This window comes from Tamandua tetradactyla, chromosome 12 (genome assembly GCF_023851605.1).
Source record: "Tamandua tetradactyla isolate mTamTet1 chromosome 12, mTamTet1.pri, whole genome shotgun sequence".
Classification (NCBI taxonomy): domain Eukaryota; kingdom Metazoa; phylum Chordata; class Mammalia; order Pilosa; family Myrmecophagidae; genus Tamandua; species Tamandua tetradactyla.
The window spans coordinates 4,498,406-4,521,621 of record NC_135338.1 but is presented as its reverse complement, the minus strand read 5'-3'; the positions used below and the strand labels follow the sequence as shown (position 1 = coordinate 4,521,621).

General features: G+C 37.2%; 1 non-coding gene across 1 annotated transcript; it reads left to right on the top strand.

The window, feature by feature from the left end:
* Window positions 1-10,672: 10,672 nt before the first annotated feature.
* On the top strand, window positions 10,673-10,788 carry LOC143652899 (U5 spliceosomal RNA). Its single transcript, XR_013160946.1, has one exon. It is a non-coding gene; the product is annotated as a U5 spliceosomal RNA (small nuclear RNA).
* Window positions 10,789-23,216: the final 12,428 nt, after the last annotated feature.

The window sequence follows — 23,216 nt, the reverse complement described above, 5'->3', positions numbered from 1 at the left end:
TGATTATATGATATAGCTGTCACAATGTGACTGTGTGATTGTGAAAACCTTGTGTCTGATGCTCCTTTTATCTACCTTGTCAACAAATGAGTGAAACATAGGGATTTAAAATAAATAAATAATAGGGGGAACAAATGTTAAAATAAATTTAGTAGGTTGAAATGCTAGTGACCAATGAAAGGGAGGGGTAAGTGGTATGGTATGTTTGAATTTTTTTTTGTTTTCTTTTTATTTCTTTTTCTGAATTGATGCAAATGATCATGATGATGAATATACAACTATGTGATGATATTGTGAGTTATTGATTATATATCAAGAATGGAATCATCGATCCCGCGCTGGGAGAGAATTGCGCATGCGGGTGTGTCTCCCAGGACTTTAGGGCCGGCGAGCCTCTAGCAGATCTGCGCTTCCCGGGCTGGCTGAGAGACTCGGAGAGACAAGCTTCCCAGCCAAGGCGGCCGGCGCCACACTTTTGCGGGCAGCTTCGAGTCTCGGCTTCGAGTCCGCGGCTACGAGTCTCGGATCAGAGGGCTATCCAAAGTCTGGGCTGGCAAGTCTGACTGCGAGACTAGGCTGCGGCAAGACCCCCGAGCGGTGCGCGATTTCTCGAGCAGCCGCAGCTGCGGTGGTCCGAGCTAATCCCTCCCTCCTTCCCGGGCCGGCTGAGAGTATCGGAGAAGCAAGTCTCCCAAGCTGAGGCAGGCGGCGCCCTTCTTTTGCGGGCGGCTTCGAGTCTCGGCTTTGAGTCCACGGCTACGAATCTCGGATCAAAGGGCTATCCAAAGTCTGGGCTGGCTAGACTGACTGCGAGACTTGGCTGCGGTGAGACCCCCGAGCAGCGCGTGATTTCCTGATCAGTGGCAGCTGCGGTGGTCCGAGCTACTCCCTCCCTCCTTTCCAGGTCGGCTGAGAGTATTGGAGAAGCAAGTTTCCCAAGCCTAGGCAGGCGGCACCCCTCTTTTGCGGGCGGCTTCGAGTCTCTGCTTCGAGTCCGCGGATACGAGTCTCGGATCGGAGGGCTATCCAAGCCGCGGTAGCCCCCCCCTGGCGGGAGGCTTCCTGGTCCGGTGGGGAACCCCCACGCCTGCTGTGGCCCGCAACCAGCCACAGGGTCCCCTCAAGCCATGGCAGCTGACGCCCCCACCACGCGCGGCCCCTGAACCAATGGAGAGAATTGGATCCGAAATCCCCAGGCCGCGGAGATCGGTGACTGGGGGAGACCCATTTCAAACACTTGAGACAAACGTGTGCCACGTGCGCCACGTACTGGGCAAGATAAGAAAAACAGATACCAGAGATTTCACAGAAAAATCTTACAACCTTGCTGGGTCCAACATCCAGAGAAATCTGAATAAATGCCCAGACGCCAGCAGCAGAAGATAACTGTCCACGCTCAAAAGATTGAGAATATGGCCCAGTCAAAGGAACAAACCAATAGCTCACATGAGATACAAGAGCTGAGACAACTAATGCTGAATATACAAACAGAAATGGAAAACCTCTTCAAAAATGAAATCGATAAATTGAGGGAGGACATGAAGAAGACATGGGCTGAACATAAAGAAGACATAGAAAAACTGAAAAAACAAATCGCAGAACTTATGGAAGTGAAGGATAAAGTAGCAAACATAGAAAAAATAATGGATAGCTACAATGATAGATTTAAAGAGACAGAAGATAGAATTAGTGATTTGGAGGATGGAACATCTGAATTCCAAAAAGAAACAGAAACTATAGCTAAAAGAATGGAAAAATTTGAACAGGGTATCAGGGAACTCAAGGACAATATGAACCGCACAAATATACGTGTTGTGGGTGTCCCAGAAGGAGAAGAGAAGGGAAAAGGAGGAGAAAAACTAATGGAAGAAATTATCACTGAAAATTTCCCAACTCTTATGAAAGACCTAAAATTACAGATCCAAGAAGTGCAGCGCACCCCAAAGAGATTAGACCCAAATAGGCGTTCTCCAAGGCACTTACTAGTTAGAATGTCAGAGGTCAAAGAGAAAGAGAGGATCTTGAAAGCAGCAAGAGAAAAACAATCCATCACATACAAGGCAAACCCAATAAGACTATGTGTAGATTTCTCAGCAGAAACCATGGAAGCTAGAAGAGAGTGGGATGATATATTTAAAATACTAAAAGAGAAAAACTGCCAACCAAGACTCCTATATCCAGCAAAATTATCCTTCAAAAATGAGGGAGAAATTAAAACATTCTCAGACAAAAAGTCACTGAAAGAATTTGTGACCAAGAGACCAGCTCTGCAAGAAATACTAAAGGGAGCACTAGAGTCAGATACAAAAAGACAGAAGAGAGAGATATGGAAAAGAGTGTAGAAAGAAGGAAAATCAGATATGATATATATAATACAAAAGGCAAAATGGTAGAGGAAAATATTATCCAAACAGTAATAACACTAAATGTCAATGGACTGAATTCCCCAATCAAAAGACATAGATTGGCAGAATGGATTAAAAAACAGGATCCTTCTATATGCTGTCTACAGGAAACACATCTTAGACCCAAAGATAAACATAGGTTGAAAGTGAAAGGTTGGGAAAAGATATTTCATGCAAATAACAACCAAAAAAGAGCAGGAGTGGCTATACTAATATCCAACAAATTAGACTTCAAATGTAAAACAGTTAAAAGAGACAAAGAAGGACACTATATACTAATAAAAGGAACAATTAAACAAGAAGACATAACAATCATAAATATTTACGCACCGAACCAGAATGCCCCAAAATACGTGAGGAATACACTGCAAACACTGAAAAGGGAAATAGACTCATATACCATAATAGTTGGAGACTTCAACTCACCACTCTCATCAATGGACAGAACATCTAGACAGAGGATCAATAAAGAAATAGAGAATCTGAATATTACTATAAATGAACTAGACTTAATAGACATTTATAGGACATTACATCCCACAACAGCAGGATACACCTTTTTCTCAAGTGCTCATGGATCATTCTCAAAGATAGACCATATGCTGGGTCACAAAGCAAGTCTTAACAAATTTAAAAAGATTGAAATCTTACACAGCACTTTCTCGGATCATAAAGGAATGATGTTGGAAATCAATAATAGGCACAGCGCCAGAAAATTCACAAATACGTGGAGGCTCAACAACACACTCCTAAACAACGAGTGGGTCAAAGAAGAAATTGCTAGAAAAATTAGCAAATACCTCGAGGCAAATGAAAATGAAAACACAACATATCAAAACTTATGGGACGCAGCAAAGGCAGTGCTAAGAGGGAAATTTATTGCTCTAAATGCCTATATCAGAAAAGAAGAAAAGGCAAAAATTCAGGAATTAACTATCCATTTGGAAGAACTGGAGAAAGAACAGCAAGCTAACCCCAAAGCAAGCAAAAGGAAAGAAATAACAAAGATTAGAGCAGATATAAATGAAATTGAAAACATGAAAACAATAGAGAAAATCAATAAGGCCAGAAGTTGGTTCTATGAGAAAATCAATAAGATTGATGGGCCCTTAGCAAGATTGACAAAAAGAAGAAGAGAGAGGATGCAAATAAATAAGATCAGAAATGGAAGAGGAGACATAACTACTGACCTCACAGAAATAAAGGAGGTAATAACAGGATACTATGAACAACTTTACGCTAATAAATACAACAATTTAGAGGAAATGGACGGGTTCCTGGAAAGACATGAACAACCAACTTTGACTCAAGAAGAGATAGATGACCTCAACAAACCAATCACAAGTAAAGAAATTGAAGCAGTCATTCAAAAGCTTCCTAAAAAGAAAAGTCCAGGACCAGACAGCTTCACATGTGAATTCTATCAAACATTCCAGAAAGAATTAGTACCAACTCTCCTCAAACTCTTCAAAAAAATCGAAGTGGAGGGAAAACTACCTAATTCATTCTATGAAGCCAACATTACCCTCATACCAAAACCAGGCAAAGATATTACAAGAAAAGAAAACTACAGGCCGATCTCTCTAATGAATATAGATGCAAAAATCCTCAATAAAATTCTAGCAAATCGTATCCAACAACACATTAAAAGAATTATTCATCATGACCAAGTAGGATTCATCCCAGGTATGCAAGGATGGTTCAACATAAGAAAATCAATTAATGTAATACACCATATCAACAAATCAAAGCAGAAAAATCACATGATCATCTCAATTGATGCAGAGAAGGCATTTGACAAGATTCAACATCCTTTCCTGTTGAAAACACTTCAAGGGATAGGAATACAAGGGAACTTCCTTAAAATGATAGAGGGAATATATGAAAAACCCACAGCTAATATCATCCTTAATGGGGAAAAATTGAAAACGTTCCCCCTAAGATCAGGAACAAGACAAGGATGTCCACTATCACCACTATTATTCAACATTGTGTTGGAGGTTCTAGCCAGAGCAATTAGACAAGAAAAAGAAATACAAGGCATCAAAATTGGAAAGGAAGAAGTAAAACTATCACTGTTTGCAGACGATATGATAATATATGTCGAAAACCTGGAAAAATCCACAACAAAACTACTAGAGCTAATAAATGAGCTAATAAATGAGCTAATAAATGAGCTAATAAATGAGCTAATAAATGAGCAAAGTAGCAGGTTACAAGATCAACATTCAAAAATCTGTAGCATTTCTATACACTAGCAATGAACAAGCGGAGGGGGAAATCAAGAAATGAATCCCATTTACAATTGCAACTAAAAGAATAAAATACCTAGGAATAAATTTAACTAAAGAGACAAAAAACCTATATAAAGAAAACTACAAAAAACTGCTAAAAGAAATCACAGAAGGCCTAAACAGATGGAAGGGCATACCGTGTTCATGGATTGGAAGACTAAATATAGTTAAGATGTCAATCCTACCTAAATTGATTTACATATTCAATGCAATACCAATCAAAATCCCAACAACTTATTTTTCAGAAATAGAAAAACCAATAAGCAAATTTATCTGGAAGGGCAGGGTGCCCCGAATTGCTAAAAACATCTTGAGGAAAAAAAACGAAGCTGGAGGTCTCACGCTGCTGGACTTTAAGGCATATTATGAAGCCACAGTGGTCAAAACAGCATGGTATTGGCATAAAGATAGATATATCGACCAATGGAATCGAATAGAGTGCTCAGATATAGACCCTCTCATCTATGGACATTTGATCTTTGATAAGGCAGTCAAGCCAACTCACCTGGGACAGAACAGTCTCTTCAATAAATGTGCCTAGAGAACTGGATATCCATATGCAAAAGAATGAAAGAAGACCCATCTCTCACACCCTATACAAAAGTTAACTCAAAATGGATCAAAGATCTAAACATTAGGTCTAAGACCATAGAACAGTTAGAGGAAAATGTAGGGAGATATCTTATGAATCTTACAATTGGAGGCAGTTTTATGGACCTTAAACCTAAAGCAAGAACACTGAAGAAGGAAATAAATAAATGGGAACTCCTCAAAATTAAACACTTTTGTGCATCAAAGAACTTCATCAAGAAAGTAGAAAGACAGCCTACACAATGGGAATCAATATTTGGAAACGACATATCAGATAAAGGTCTAGTATCCAGAATTTATAATGAGATTGTTCAACTCAACAACAGAAAGATAGCCAACCCAATTACAAAATGGGAAAAAGACTTGAATAGACACTTCTCAGAGGAGGAAATACAAATGGCCAAAAGACACATGAAGAAATGCTCAATGTCCCTGGCCATTAGAGAAATGCAAATCAAAACCACAATGAGATATCATCTCACACCCACCAGAATGGCCATTATCAACAAAACAGAAAATGACAAGTGCTGGAGAGGATGCGGTGAAAGAGGCACACTTATCCACTGTTGGTGGGAATGTCAAATGGTGCAACCACTGTGGAAGGCAGTTTGGCGGTTCCTCAAAAAGCTGAATATAGAATTGCCATACGACCCAGCAATACCATTGCTGGGAATCTACTCAAAGGAATTAAGGGCAAAAACTCAAACAGGCATTTGCACACCAATGTTTATAGCAGCGTTATTTACAATTGCAAAGAGATGGAAACAGCCAAAATGTCCATCAACAGACGAGTGGCTAAACAAACTGTGGTATATACATACGATGGAATATTATGCAGCTTTAAGGCAGGATAAACTTATGAAGCATGTAATAACATGGATGGACCTAGAGAACATTATGCTGAGTGAGTCTAGCCAAAAACTAAAAGACAAATACTGTATGGTCCCAATGATGTGAATCGACACTCGAGAATAAACTTGGAATATGTCATGGGTAACAGAGTTCAGCAGGAGCTAGAAACAGGGTAAGATAACGGGTAATTGGAGCTGATGGAATACAGACTGTGCAATAGGACTAGATACAAAAACTCAAAAATGGACAGCACAATAATACCTAATTGTAAAGTAATCATGTTAAAATACTGAATGAAGCTGCATCCGAGCTATAGGTTTTTGTTTTGTTTTGTTTTGCTTTTTGTTTTTTTTTTTTACTATTATTATTACTTTTATTTCTTTTCTCTATATTAACATTCTATATCTTTTTCTGTTGTGTTGCTAGTTCCTCTAAACCGATGCAAATGTACTAAGAAACGATGATCATGCATCTATGTGATGATGTTAAGAATTACTGATTGCATATGTAGAATGGCATGATTTCTAAAAAAAAATGGTCAGCACAATACTGCCTAACTGTAATGTAATTATGTTGGAACGCTGAATGAAGCTGCATCTGATCTATAGTTTTTTTTTGTTTTTTTTTTCTCTTATATATTTTTGTACTTTTTATTTTTATTTGTGTTTTCTCTCTGTGTTATCACTTTATTTCTTTTTCTGTTGTCGTGCTATTTCTTTCTCTAAATCGATGCATATGTACTGAGAAATGATGACCATACACCTATGTGATGATATTAAGAATTACTGATTGCATATGTAGAATGGATTGATTTCTAATGTTGTGTTAGTTAATTTTTCTTAATTAATAAAAAAAAATAAAAAAAAGAATGGAATCATCATATCTTAAGAATGTTTGTGTTTATATGTTGTCGTGTTTAATAAATAAATAAATATTTTAAAATATTATGGAAAAATTAAATTATGGCTTCTAAAGAAACTAGTTCAGAGCTTTATTTACTTAAATCTTACTCTCTTATTTAGGTCTTACAAGTGTCATCTCTTCTATGAAGACTTCTTAGGTTATTCTTTATCTTTTAAAATTCTTTTGGCATTTTTATTCCCTCATTTGACTAATTATACTATGTCCTGGTACAAGTAAATTCTAACTAGAATATAACTCTTTGAAGCTAAGACTTATGCCTTTTCTATTCATGACAGCATTTACTAACAGCACTATACTGATTGACATTAACAAAACCACTATAAATTCAAATTCTCTCACATACTGAAATAACCAATAGCCAAGTAACCAAAAGTCAGCTTCTTTGAAATCCAGGTAATCAAGATTATAAAAATAGGGGCGGGCCGCGGTGGCTCAGCGGGCAAAGTGCTTGCCTGCTATGCCGGAGGACCTCGGTTCGATTCCCGGCCCCAGCCCATGTAACAAAAAACGGAGAAACAAAATACAATAAAACAAGAAAATGTTTCCCTTTCTTCCTCCCTTCCTTCCTTCTATCCTTCCTTCCTTCTCTCTGTCTTTCCTTTAAAAAAAAAAAAAGATTATAAAAATATCCATTTATATAGCTTATTAAATTTCCCTGCTTTCTTAACTAGAATATGTTTGAAGCATTAGCATTTTCTTGTTTTATTGTACCAGGTGCATTGCTCAGTTTACATAACTTAACCTATCTATTTAGGCTGTTTTAAGAGGAATTTTGAGAATATATTTATAATATTAGCTTATTTTATCAATAAGCTTACACAGATTTAGGGAGAACACACCCAAGCAGAATAAAATTGCATTTGTTCAATTCAAAATTTATCATAAAATTCCTTTTATCAGAGGTTGAAAAAAACCTTTGTTTTCATAATATCTTAAAATGCAAACAATTTTAAAAGTACATTAACTAACAAGTTCTGGAAAATATACTGCAATTGTGTGATTTTACCCATACCTAAAATCTGGAAAAACTTTTCTGTATCTCTCAAGGATATTTCATTTTACTTACTGAAATTTGACAATGAGATTTTATTCAGTTACTCCTTTCCCAAGGCTATTTACATATTAATAATGATCTGATTACTAGTTAGCACTGCAAAGGCATTATTACCTTTTATTATATTAGCAAACATAGGCTATTGTATAGCATTTTTTATGCTTACCATTTCTAATCTCCAGGCCCAGGAAGAAAGGATTCTAGACCATACCTTGCCATATCTTTCTGTACCTAGCCCTCCTGCAAATTGCTTTAGGTGGTTAAGGCTTAGGGCAGAAATAGGTTGCATAGACAGAACACAGCCTAGCTTGTGGAATATCAGAGTTCCTAAGCCTTTCTTTAACTATTTCCAATTATTAGATTTGTTTTACTAAAAGCTGTGACCAAGACCATTGGAAAAGGTCTTCGCTTTTTCCAGAGGCAGCCCTTTAGCAGTTTTCTGTTGCCTTAAGGAAATTCCAGGGACAATTTCTTTCTAATGTCCAGGTTTGTTTATGATAATTACAAAATTAAGGATTTGAATCTTGCTGCTCAGAGAGTTTTTCCTCTTTTACTTCAGAAGTACCAATTTATATGTTTTTATTTCTAAGCAGTTCAAATACAGCTCTTTAAGAATTTTTTTTATTAATTTGTCATTACCATACAGAGGTATGAGAATATACATTGAAAATGCAGACAGACATAAATAGAAAATCAGTTACACAAAAAAACAGAAACACAAACACTTTTGAGATGGACAAACAAAGGATTGAATATGCTACCTCATATCATTTCTACCATTTTGCAGAACAGTTGTATCTATATCTTTAACTACAGTGGTAGTATTTTCATTTTAAATTATATTGAGGCCAGATTATGTTACAGAAATAAAACCATTTTTCTTATAGACTCATACTAAGAATCTTTTCAATTTTCAATACAGCCCAAAGGTTCCCTTTTTAAAAGAAGTTCCAAAATCAGTAACCAGTTAGAAGCATTTGACCAATACAAATGCAGGAACATACCAATCAACAAATTTAAACATATATTTAACACTTATTATGTTTAACAACACACCAATTAATAAGTAGATTGAACATACCAACTAACCAATAGGAATTAAACAAACCAATTAACAATTAAACAATTATAGTGTGTTACTATATCCAGGTAACACACCAGCTAGAACTTAAACAGACTGACTAAAGTTCATCAAATACCAGTTAATTGTCAGATTTCTTTTTTTTTTTTTTTTTTATAGTATACTCAACAGACAACTTTAGGTCAGGGCCTCAAACCCTGTACAGAATACCCACCGAACACATCAATTAACAACTAAACAGACATTACTTAAGCACACTGATTAACAATTAAACAACCACTTGGTAACACACTAGCTAACACTTAAACAGGCCTACTAATTTCATAAAACACCAGTTAATTGTTGGATTGTGTCAGGGCTCTGAACCCTGCCTAGTATGGTCCCCCAAATCAGAAGGCGTAGAGGTCAGAGCAAAGGGGATCATTCTGGAAGCATGGCCTGGGCCTAGGCCAGCGGGACTCAAACCGCCTCTTTACTCCCCACTCCACTTTTACCCTGATGACTCATTCACCCAGTTTGACGTCTGGACCAGGAACTGGAAACAGTTTCTCTCTTTGAAGCTTTTCAAGGTGCCAAAAGTCTCTGGAGTGTGGGCAGAACAGAGAAACCCCAGTGGCTGAGCTGCTAGAGTAAACTCAGTCCAGAGGCTGCAAAAGGCTCCGTTACCTGGCTCACCTGCTCTCCTGGCGCTCCAGAGATTCAGGTATTCATCCTGGAGAATTGTCAAATTGTTACTGGGCAAAGGCCATGGGTATTTTTGCCTGACATGAAGATGATTGTATATTGACATAGCTTTTAAACTGCGACCATGTGATTGTGGAAACCTAGTGGCTGATACTCCCTTTATCCAGAGTATGGACAAATGAGTAAGAAAATAAGGACAAAAAATAAAATAAATAATAGGGGAAGAGGGGATAAGTGATTTAAAAAATTGGGTAGATTGCAATGCTAGTGGTCAATGAGAAAGAGGGGTAGGAGGTGTGGGATGTATGAATTTTCCTTTTTTCTTTTTATTTCTTTTTCTGGAGTAATGCAAATGTTCTCAAAATGATCGTGGTGATGAATACACAAGTATCTGATGATATTGTGAGCCATTAACTGTATACTTTGGATGGACTACATAGTGCATAAAGATATATCAGCAAAAAATTTAAAAATTGGTTGGCCAAAGCCTCCAGTTCACCCTCTAATGGTGGCCCAGAGGCACCGCATGAATATACTAACACATCTCCAGGATCTAAAAAGAAGTGACTCAGACTTATTTGCATACCCACAGTGCACTGCACATGGAGCAACTTTAAACTGTCAAAGTTTTGTATTTTTCTCTGATCATACATTCTGAGAATTAGGTGGTTATTTATATAATGCACAGAACGTTTTCTCTCATGCACTGAATCTGGTCATTAGCTAGACACCATCAGTGCACTAGGACCTGTAGTTACCTGAGTTGTGAGTTGCTAGTGACAACAGCTTACTCTAGTTTCTCTTCAGATCGTATAAATCTTTCGCCTTTTACTAAAGATTTCTGTGGAGAGAAACAAGTTCGAGTTTTGAACAAATTTTTTGAGGCCTTAAGTCAATAAGGCTGCTATGACTGTTAAAAATAAGAAATTAAGGCTTCAGATGGCAAGTTTAGGCTGTGGAAATCAAGTGTCTCATTCAATAATGGTTTGAAAAAGCTAAGGTTTTGGCTATGGATGAGTGAGAGTTAAGGCTTTGGCTGTAAATGTAGATGATCTGTATTTAATTTCATTAATTTCAATAAAATTTTGTTTAATACATCTATAATATTATCTCATTGCATAATGAGATGTTTTCAGTGTAAATCCACATCCTGTGTGTTTTATTCCCTCTATGTTACTTCCATTTTTCTGAATTGTCTTCTCAGAAGTTGATGGTTTTATTAGTTATTTTTTGAAGAATCAACGTTGCAGTTTGCTTATATTCTCTAATGTATCTTTTTTTCATTATTTTTTTTCACATTATGTATTTAATGCATCCTTCTATTAAAAAAATCAGTTGGCCATAAACATGAGGATTGATTTCTGAGCTCTCAATTCTATTCCATTGGTCTGTATGTCTATCCTTGCTGTTTTGATCACTGAGGCCTTGAGATAAGTTTTAAGATCAGGAAGTGTGAGATTCTACTTCTTTCTTCTTTTTTTAAGAATGGCTGTAGCTATTCGAGTCCCTTTGTGCTTCCATACACATTTGATGATTGGCTTTTCCATTTCTGCAAAGAAGGTTGCTAATCTGTAAATCATTTTAGGCAGAACTAACATCTTAAAAATACTCTTCCAATCCATGAACATGGAATGTCCTTCCATTTATTTGTCTTTAATTTCTTTTAGCAGTGTTTTGTAGTTTCATGTGTTACAAGTCCTGTACATCCATGGATAGATTTGTTCCTAGATATTTGATTCCTTTAGGTGTTATTCTGATCATTTCAATTTTAATTTTAATTTCTTTAATGGCTAATGATTGTGAGCATGTTTCATATACTTATTGGCCATTTGGATATCTTCTCTGGAGAAATGTATGTTCAAATCCTTGATCAATATTTTTTTACCAATATTTTTTTTTTTTTTTATTAACGGAAAGAAAAAAAAGAAATTAACACAACATTTAGAAATCATACCATTCTACATATGCACTCAGTAATTCTTAACATCATCACATAGATGCATGATCATTGTTTCTTAGTACATTTGCATCAGTTTAGAGGAACTAGCAACACAACAGAAAAAGATATAAAATGTTAATATAAAGAAAAGAAATAAAAGTAGTAGTAATAGTAAAAAACAACAACAACAAACAAACCAACAAGCAAACAAAAACAAAAAAAAACCCTATAGCTCAGATGCAGCTTCATTCAGTATTTTAACATGATTACTTTACAATTAGGTATTATTGTGCTGTCCATTTTTGAGTTTTTGTATCTAGTCCTGTTGCACAATCTGTATCCCTTCAGCTTCAATTACCCATTGTCTTACCCTGTTTCTAACTCCTGCTGAACTCTGTTACCAATGACATATTTCAAGTTTATTCTCGAATGTCCGTTCACAACAGTGGGACCATACAGTATTTGTCCTTTAGTTTTTGGCTGGATTCACTCAGCATAATATTCTCTAGGTCCATCCATGTTATTACATGGTTCACAAGTTTATCTTGTCTTAAAGCTGCATAATATTCCATCGTATGTATATACCACAGTTTGTTTAGCCACTCTTCTGTTGATGGAGATTTTGGCTGTTTCCATCTCTTTGCAATTGTAAATAACGCTGCTATAAACATTGGTGTGCAAATGTCCGTTTGTGTCTTTGCCCTTAAGTCCTTTGAGTAGATACCTAGCAATGGTATTGCTGGGTCGTATGGCAATTCTATATTCAGCTTTTTGAGGAACCGCCAAACTGCCTTCCACAGTGGTTGCACCCTTTGACATTCCCACCAACAGTGAATAAGTGTGCCTCTTTCTCCGCATCCTCTCCAGCACTTGTCATTTTCTGTTTTGTTGATAATGGCCATTCTGGTGGGTGTGAGATGATATCTCATTGTGGTTTTGATTTGCATTTCTCTAATGGCCAGGGACATTGAGCATCTCTTCATGTGCCTCTTGGCCATCCGTATTTCTTCTTCTGGTAGGTGTCTGTTTAAGTCTTTTTCCCATTTTGTAATTGGGTTGGCTGTCTTTTTGTTGTTGAGTTGAATAGTCTCTTTATAAATTCTGGATACTAGACCCTTATCTGATATGTCATTTCCAAATATTTTCTCCCATTGTGTAGGCTGTCTTTCTACTTTCTTGATGAAGTTCTCTGATGCACAAAAGTGTTTAATTTTGAGAAGCTCCCATTTATTTATTTCCTTCTTCAGTGTTCTTGCTTTAGGTTTAAGGTCCATAAAACCACCTCCAGTTGTAAGATCCATAAGATATCTCCCAACATTTTCCTCTAACTGTTTTATGGTCTTAGACCTAATGTTTAGATCTTTGATCCATTTTGAGTTAACTTTTGTATAGGGTGTGAGAGATGGGTCTTCTTTCATTCTTTTGCATATGGCTATCCAGTTCTCTAGGCACCATTTATTGAAGAGACTGTTCTGTCCCAGGTGAGTTGGCTTGACTGCCTTATCAAAGATCAAATGTCCATAGATGAGAGGGTCTATATCTGAGCACTCTATTCGATTCCATTGGTCGATATATCTATCTTTATGCCAATACCATGCTGTTTTGACCACTGTGGCTTCATAATATGCCTTAAAGTCAGGCAGCGCGAGACCTCCAGCTTCGTTTTTTTTCCTCAAGATGTTTTTAGCAATTCGGGGTACCCTGCCCTTCCAGATAAATTTGCTTATTGGTTTTTCTATTTCTGAAAAATATGTTGTTGGGATTTTGATTGGTATTGCATTGAATCTGTAAATCAATTTAGGTAGGATTGACATCTTAACTATATTTAGTCTTCCAATCCATGAACACGGTACGCCCTTCCATCTATTTAGGTCTTCTGTGATTTCTTTTAACAGTTTTTTGTAGTTTTCTTTATATAGGTTTTTTGTCTCTTTGGTTAAATTTATTCCTAGGTATTTTATTCTTTTAGTTGTGATTGTAAATGGGATTCGTTTCTTGATTTCTACCTCAGCTTGTTCATTACTAGTGTATAGAAAAGCTACAGATTTTTGAATGTTGATCTTGTAGCCTGCTACTTTGCTGTACTCATTTATTAGCTCTAGTAATTTTGTTGTGGATTTTTCTGGGTTTTCTACATATAGTATCATATCGTCTGCAAACAGTGATAGTTTTACTTCTTCCTTTCCAATTTTGATGCCTTGTATTTCTTTTTCTTGCCTAATTGCTCTGGCTAGAACTTCCAACACAATGTTGAATAATAGTGGTGATAGTGGACATCCTTGTCTTGTTCCTGATCTTAGGGGGAAAGTTTTCAATTTTTCCCCTTTACCAATATTTTTAAAGGAGTTTTATTGAGATACATTCACACATCATACAATCCATCCAAAGTATGCAATTAATGGCTAGCAGTTATAGTCAATTTTAAAATATTTTCAGCACCCTAAAAAGAAAAACACCATACACCTTATATCTCCCATTATTAACCCTTAAGCATCAATGCAATACCTTTGTTACAATTTATGAAAGAATATTAAACTGTTATTGTTCCCTATAGTTCATAATTTGCATTAGGTGCACTTTTCCCCATATATCATGCTATGATTAATACCTTGTAGCAGTGACATGTATTTGTTCTAATTCCTGAAAGAACATTCTTATATTTGTACTATTAACCACAGTCATCATCCACAACAGGAGCTACTGTGTTATACAGTCCCTTGTTTTACTCTCTAGCTTTCCTCCTAGTGACATACACAACCCTAAAATTCCCCTTTCAACCACAATCACACTCATAACTAAGAACTGTTGATTATACCCAAATAATGTGCTACCATCAACTGTACCCATTTCCAAACATTTACAATCAATCTAATTTAAAATTCTGCACAAATTAAGCAAGCATCACCTCCCCATTCCCTACCCTCACTTTATCTCCTGGTAACCTATATTTTAGATTTCAACTCTGAGTTTCTCATTTCAGTTAGTTCATGGTAGTAAGGTCATGCAATATTTGTACTTTTGTGTATGGTTTATTTCACTCAACATTGTGTCTTCAAGGTTCATCCATGATGCCACATGCATCAGGACTTCATTCCTTCTTACAGCTGAATAATATTCCATTGTATGTATATATCCCATTTTGTTTATCCATTCTTCAGTTAATGGACAGTTGGGTTGCTTCTATCTTTTGGCAATTGTGAATAATGTTGCTATGACCATCAGTGTGCAAATGTTTGTTCATGTCCCTGCTTTCAGTTCTTTTGGGCATACACCTAGTAGTAGTAATGGAAATTCTAGACTTAGCTTCCTGAGGAACCATCAAATTGTCTTCCACAGCAGCTGTGCCATTTTACATTGCCACTAGCAATGAATGAGTGTTCCCCTTTCTCCACATTCTCTCCAACACTTGTTATTTCTGTTTTTTTTTTTAATAGCAGCTGTTCTAACTGATGTGAAATAGTATCTCATTGTGGTTTTGATTTGCATTTCCCTGATGGCTAATGATATTGAGCAATTTTTCCATGTGCTTTCAGTCCATTTGTATTTCTTCTTTTGAGATAGCTGTTCAAGATTTTTGCCCATTTTTCAGTTGGGTTGTTTGTCTTTTGTTTTTAATTTGAAGGATTTCTTTATATGTTCTTGATATTAAACCTTTATTGGATATGTGATTTACAAATATTTTCTCCTGCTGTATAGGTTGTTGTTTTACTTTCATGATAAGGCCCTTTGAGGCAAAAATTTTTTCATTTTGATGAGGTCTTATTTATCTTTTTTTTTCTTTCATTGTTTATGTTTGGGTGTAAAATCTACGAAACCATTCCCTACCACAAGGACTTGAAGATGCTTCCCTACGTTTTCCTCTAGGAGTTTGCTTTTTTTTTTTTTAATAGAATTAAAAAAATTTTTTTTAAATACCAAAAAACACCAAACAAACGCAAACATCCTAAACTTTTGATCATTCTGTTCTATGTATATAATCAGTAAGTCACAATATCATCACATAGTTGCATATTCATCATCATGATCACTTCTTGGAACATTTGCGTCTATTCAGAAAAAGAAATAAAAAGAAAACAGAAAAAAAATCATACTACCATACCCCTTACCCCTCCCTTTCATTGATCACCAGCATTTATTAAAAATAAAATAAATTTATTTTAACATTTGTTCCCCCTACTATCTATTTGTATTCCACATGTTTTACTCATCTGCTGATAAGGTAGATAAAAGGAGCATCAGACACAAGGTTTTCATAATCACACAGTCAAATTGTGAAAGCTGTATCATTATACAATCATCTTCAAGAAACATGGCTACTGGAACACAGCTCTACATTTTCAGGCAGGTCCCTCCAGCCTCTCCATTACATCTTGGATAACAAGGCGATATCTACTTGATGCATAAGAATAACCTCCAGGATAACCTCTCAACTCTGTTTGGAATCTCTCAGCCATTGTTTGTCTCATTTCACTCTTCCCCCTTTTGATCAAGAAGGTTTTCTCAATCCCTTGATGCTAAGTCTCATCTCATTCTCCTCTAGGAGTTTTATGGTCTCAGCTTACAGTTAGGTCTTTGATCCATTTTGAGCTAATTTTTGTATAAGGATGAAATAGGGGTTCCCTTTCATTCTTTGCGTATGGATAGTGGATTCTCCCAGCACCACTTGCTGAAAGACTGCTCTCCTCTGGTTGACTGCACTTGGCAGGCTTATCAAAAATCAATTGACCACACAAGTGAGGGTCTATTTCTGAACTCTAAATTCAATTCAATTGATTACTATTTCTGTCTTTATGAAGTACCATGCTGTTTTGATCACTATACTTTTGTAACATGCTTTAAAGTCAGGAGATGGGAGTTCTTTAATCTTATTCTTTTTCAAGATGTTTTTGGCTACTTGGGGCCTGTGCCAGATTGAAAGGATCACGTATCCTAGAAAAGCCATGTTTTAATCCTGATATGTTGGAACTCAATTAGATTATCTCCATGGAGATGTGACTCATCCAATTATGGGTATTATGTTGGAACTCAATTAGATTATCAATTAGATTGATATGTTGGAACTCAATTAGATTATCTCCATGGAGATGTGACTCATCCAATTATGGGTATTAATGAGAGGGAGATGTATCTTCATCCATTCCAGGTGGGTTTGATTAGGTTACTGGAATCGTTTGAAAGAGGAAGCATTTTGGAAAGAAGAGAGCCACAACAGCCTGTGTAGCCAGAGACCATTGGAGATGGAGAAGGAAAATGCCCTCAGGAGGGCTTCACAAAACAAGAGGCCTAGAGAGAAAACTAGCAGATGTTACCATGCTCACCATGTGCCTTGCCAGTTGAGAAAGAAATCCTGAACATATTGGCCTTTACTGAGTGAAAGTAGCATCTTGTTAGTGTCTTAATTTGTACATTTATAGATTTGCTTTAATTTAGGCATTTTCAATGGCCATAGAACTGTAAACTTACAATTCAATAAATTCCCCCTTTTAAAAGCCATTCCATTTCTGGTATATTGCATTCTGGCAGCTAGTAAACTAGAAAAGCCCTCCTAAATACATTTAATAAATGGCTTTTCCATTTCTGCAAAGTAGGTTGTTGAAGTTTTGAATAGGATTGCATTGAATCTGTAAATCAATTTGGGTGGAATTGACATCTTAACAATATATCTTTCACTGTTGCACGCTGGGATAAAACCCACTTGAACATGGTGTATACTACTTTTAATGTCCTGTTGGATTCTATTTGCAATTATTTTATTGAAGATTTTGCATCTATGTTCATTAGAGGTATTATCTATTTTCTTTTCTTGTAGTTTCTTTATTTGGCTTCTTTATTTGGTATCAGGGTGATAGTTGGCTTCACAAATGAGTTATGTAGCATTCTCTCCTGTTTCAGTTTGCTAAAGCTGCTGGAATGCAATATACCAGAAATGGATCAGCTTTTGTAAAGGGGATTCATTAAGTTGCAAGTTTATTGTCCTTAGGCCTTAAAAATATCCAAACTCAGCTAGAGAGAAACGTAAGTCCACAATGGAGCAGGAAGATGGAGAGCTCAGGAAGGGAGGTCTGCAGCATTAAAAAAAAAACTAAACTGATATGTTTGAATATTTTAAAAATATTATTCCCAGGTATGAGGCAGAGCTGTTTCTGAATGTACTGGTTTAAAACTGTTATATGCCCCAGAAAAGCCATGTTCTTTTAATCCAGTCTTGTGGATGGGGCCTTTTGATCATGGAGAACATGGAGATGTGACCCTGAATGTTCAAGGTGAGTCTTAATCCTTTACTGAAGTCCTTTAAGAGAACTCACAGAGAGAAAGCCAAGAAAGGAAAATTCCTGGGGAGAAGCAAGAAGGACCCACAGGAGCCGAGAGAGCCATTTGAAACCAGAAACCAGGACAGAAGGACAGCAGATGATGCCACAGGCTTTCCCGTGTGACAGAAGAACCCAGGATGCCAGCTGCCTTTTCTCTGAGAAGGCATCTTCTTATTGGTGCCTTAATTGGGACATTTTTGTAGCCTTAGAATTGTAACTTGTAACTTAATAAATCCCCTTTTAAAAATCCAATCCAAAAAAACAAAATGTCCAAACTAAAGTATTCAGAGAAAGATACCTTGACTCCGAAGAAATGCTGGACGGGATTTCTCTGCCAGCTGGGAGGGCACATTGCTGATATCCATTCTCCCAGTCCAAAGAAAGGCCAATGTCTGTCACATGGGAAGGCACATGACTGGCATCTGCTGGTCCCTGTTCCCAGTTCTGTTGTTTCCAACTTCTGAGTCCAGTGGCTTCCCCTCCAAGCATCTGTGGGCCCTCACTTAGCTTCTTTGTAGCTGCTCCCTCCAAGCCCTGGCTAGCTTACCATCTCATGGGAAGGCATGTGGCAACATCTGCTGGGGTCTCCAAATATCTACGTCTGTGCTGGTTCTTTTAAGGACTCCAGTAAACTAATTAAGACCCATCTTGAATGGGCAGGATCACATCTCTATCTAGTCAAAAGGTGAGCCACATTATTGGATTCAGGATTAAAAGAACATGACTTTTCTGAGATACATAAGTTTCAAAAAAGCACATTTCTTCTTCAGTTTTTTTGGAAGAATTTGAGCATGATCGGCATTAATTCTTATTCAGATGTTTTGTGGAATTCACGTTTGAAGCCATCTGTTTCTGGGCTTTTGCTTTTTGGGAGGTTTTTGATGACTGAGTCAATCTCTTTAGTTGTAATTGGTCTGTTGAGGTCTTCTATTTTTTCTACAGTATACTTTGTGCATTTCTAGTAATTTTTCCATTTCATCTAAGTTGTCTGATTTGTTGGCATAAGTTTTCCCTACTATCCTTTTTTTTTTTAACTTTTTTATTAATTAAAAAATTAACAAACAAAACATTAAGATATCATTCCATTCTACATATACAATCAGTAATTCTTAATATCATCACATAGTTGCATATTCATCATTTCTTAGAACATTTGCATCGATTTAGAAAAAGAAATAAGAAGACAACAGAAAAAAAAATAAAATGATAACAGAGAAAAAAAAGATTATACATACCATACCCCTTACCCCTCGCTTTCATTTACCACTAGCATTTCAAACTAAATTTATTTTAACATTTGTTCCCCCTATTATTTATTTTTATTCCATATGTTCTACTCTTCTGTTGATATAGTAGCTAAAAGGAGCATCAAACACAAGGTTTTCACATTCACAGAGTCTCATTGTGAAAGCTATATCATTGTTCAATCATCATCAAGAAACATGGCTACTGGAACACAGCTCCACATTTTCAGGCAGTTCCCTCCAGCCTCTCTGGTACATCTTGAAAACAAGGTGATATCTACTTAATGCATAAGAATAACCTCCAGGATAACCTCTCAACTCTGTTTGGAATCTCTCAGCCATTGACACTTAGTCTCCTTTCACTCTTCCCCCTTTGGTCGAGAAGGTTCTCTCAATCCCTTGATGTTAATTCTCAACTCATTCTAGGGTTTTTCTCAGTCCCTTGATGCTGAGTCTCAGCTTATTCCAGGATCTCTGTCCCACATTGCCAGGAAGGTCCACACCCCTGGGAGTCATGTCCCACACAGAGTAGGGGAGGGTGATGAGACTGCTCATCATGTTGGCTGGAGAGAGAGGCCACATCTGAGCAACAAAAGAGGCTCTCTTGGGGGTGATTCTTAGGCCTAAATTTTAAGTAGACTTGACATATCCTTTGTGGGGTTAAGTTTCATATGAACAACTCCCAAGACTGGGGGCTCAGCCTATAGCTTTGGTTGTCCACACTGCTTGTGAGAATATCAGGAATTCAACTTGGGGAAGTTGAATTTTTCCCCACACTCACCATTCCCCGACGGGGGCTTGCAAACACTTTTTAGTCACTGATCAAATCATTCTGGGATTCATCGGGACATCACTTTGAACAAACTAACAAAATCTCATGTCCTACCTGAGATTCCAAGTACTTATGACATTCAATCAAACTATCTACATGAGTTATATTAGGAAATGCTCTAGTCAAAATATAAATTTTGTAACAAATAAACATTTTTTGCTTTAGTCTCACACATTAGTTGAAATTTTAAACTACTAAGTACCATCTATTTTCAGCACACTGCAGTAATGACATTCCTTTGTTCTTCCTCATGCAAAAACATTTTTAAAATTTGTACATTGTACATTTCACTATTATTATACATGCTAGGCGTTCCTAGATTATACCGTCTTGATATTTACCATCTATCTTTCTTTCTGATTTCATTTATGTCCCCAGCCCTCCTCCCTCTATCATTCTCACATGCAGCTTCATTCAGTGTTTTAACATAATTACATTACAGTTAGGTAGTATTGTGCTGTCCATTTCTGAGTTTTTATATTCAGTCCTGTTGCACAATCTGTATCCCTTCAGCTCCAATTACCCAATATCTCACCCCGTTTCTATCTCCTGATGGTCTCTGTTACCAAGGAAATATTCCAAGTTTATTCACTAATGTCAGTTCATACCAGTGAGACCATACAGTATTTGTCCTTTTGTTCCTGGCTAATCACACTCAGCATAATGTCCTTAAGGTCCATTCATGTTGTTACATACTTCATAACTTTATTCTGTTTTACAGCTGCATAATATTCCATCTTATGTAAATATCACAGATTGTTTAGTCAGCTGTCTGTTGATGGACATTTTGGCTGTTTCCATCTCTTGGTAATTGTTAATAATGCTGCTATAAACATTGATGTGTAAAATGTCCATTTGTGTCCTTGGCCTCGTGTCCTTTGAGTAGAGACAGCATATAGATGGGTCCTGTTTTTTAATCCATTCTGCCAGACTATGTCTTTTGATTGGAGAGTTTAATCCATTAACATTCAGTGTTATTACTGCATGGGTAGTACTTTCTTCTGCTATTTTGCCTTCTGGATTTTATAAGTCATATCTAATTTTCCTTCTTTTTGCCTTTACTCATAGTCTTCCTTTCTACACTCTTCTCCACATCTCTCTCTTCTGCCTTCGTATCTGTCTCTAGTGTTCCCTTTAGTATTTCTTGCAGAGCTGGTCTCTGGGTCACAAATTCTCTCAGTGATTTTTTGTCTGAAAATGTTTTAATTTCCCCCTCATTTTTGAAGGACAGTTTTGCTGGATATAGAATTCTTGGTTGGCAGTTTTTCTCTTTTAATAATTTAAATATATTATCCCACTGTCTTCTCACCTCCATGGTTTCTGCTGAGAGATCTGCGCATAGTCTTATTGGGCTTCCCTTGTATGTGATGGATTGCTTTTCTCTTGCTGCTTTCAAGATCCTCTCTTTCTCTTTGACCTCTGACATTCTGATTATTAAATGTCTTGGAGTATGTCTATTTGGATCTATTCTCTTTGGGGTACACTGCACTTCTTGGATCTGTAATTTTAAGTCTTTCATAAGAGTTGGGAAATTTTCAGTGATAATTTCCTTCATTAGTTTTCCTCCTCCTTTTCCCTTCTCTTCTCCTTCTGGGACACCCACAACACATATATTCATGTGCTTCATATTGTCTTTCAATTCCCTGAGTCCCTGCTCATATTTTTCCATTGTTTTTCCTATAGTTTCTGTTTCTTGTGGGATTTCAGATGTTCCATCCTCCAGTTTTGAAATCCTATGTTCTGTCTCTTGAAATCTACCATTGTAGGTTTCCATTGTTTTTTTCATCTCTTCTACTGTGTCTTTCATTCCCATAAGTTCTGTGATTTGTTTTTTCAGACTTTCAGTTTCTTCTTTTTGTTCTTTCCTTGCCTTCTTTATATCCTCCCTCAATTCATTGATTTGGTTTTTGATGAGGTTTTCCATGTCTATTCGTACATTCTGAATTAATTGTTTCAGCTCCTGTATGTCATTTGAACTGTTGGTTTGTTCCTTTGACTGGGTCATATCTTCAATTTTCCTAGTGTGATTTATTTTTTGCTGGTGTGTAGGCATTTAATTACCTTAATTAGTTTATTCTGGAGGTTGCTTTCACTTCTCCTATCTAGGGTTTTCTTGCTGGATGAATTTGCGTCTATCTGTTCTTTGACATTCCGTTCAGCTTTATCTGGACCTTTAGCTTAAGTTTTGTTTAACAGAGGAGAATTTTCCCGTTCTGGTTTTCTTATTTCTTGCCCTGCTTGTGTGGTGCCTTTCACCCACACACATTTAGGAGGGTCTACTTAGATATTATAGACCCCAGCCAGATTTTCCCGGACCAAACTGGCCTCCTATCAGGAGGAAAGAGTCACCTGTGTTGGTTTTCCCTGAGGGTGAGACCCAGCAGGTTGAAAGACTTCCCTGTGAAGTCTCTGGACTCTGCTTTTCTTATCCTGCCCTGTGTGTGGTGCTTGTCTGACTGCAGTTCCCACTAGCATAAGATGATGTGGTACCTTTAACTTTGGCAGACTCTCCCTGCTGGGGGCGTGGTGGAGACAGAGGAGAGATTATAGGCTGGTTTTAATGGCTTCAAATTACCAAGCCCTGGTTTCTGAATTCCTTGATGGAGGGATTCCACCTGAGTTGGGCTTCACCCCCCCCCCCCCGGGGAAGGCACAGGCTCCAGATAAGCCCCCAAAAGAGCTCACTTCTGCCTATGTCTGGGGCAGTTGCAGCCTGAAAAGTCCTGCTGCTGTATCCAGAGGCAGTCAAGCCTTTATAGATACACAGCCACAAAAACCTCTGCTTTCTTCTTTTTTTTTCCCCCCCTTTTTCTGTCAGTCCTGCCCCCTTGCCGCCAGGGCAAAAATGAGCAACCTCCGCTTTGATCAGGTTCACCTAAGCTGGGGGCCTATTTTTAGTAGTCAGAATTAGTTAATTAGTTCCACAATTGGTGTTTGATTGTGCCCAGTCTCTGCTGCTGGTAAAGTCCTTTCCTTTCCCCTCTGGAAAGCAGCCTGTGGGGGAG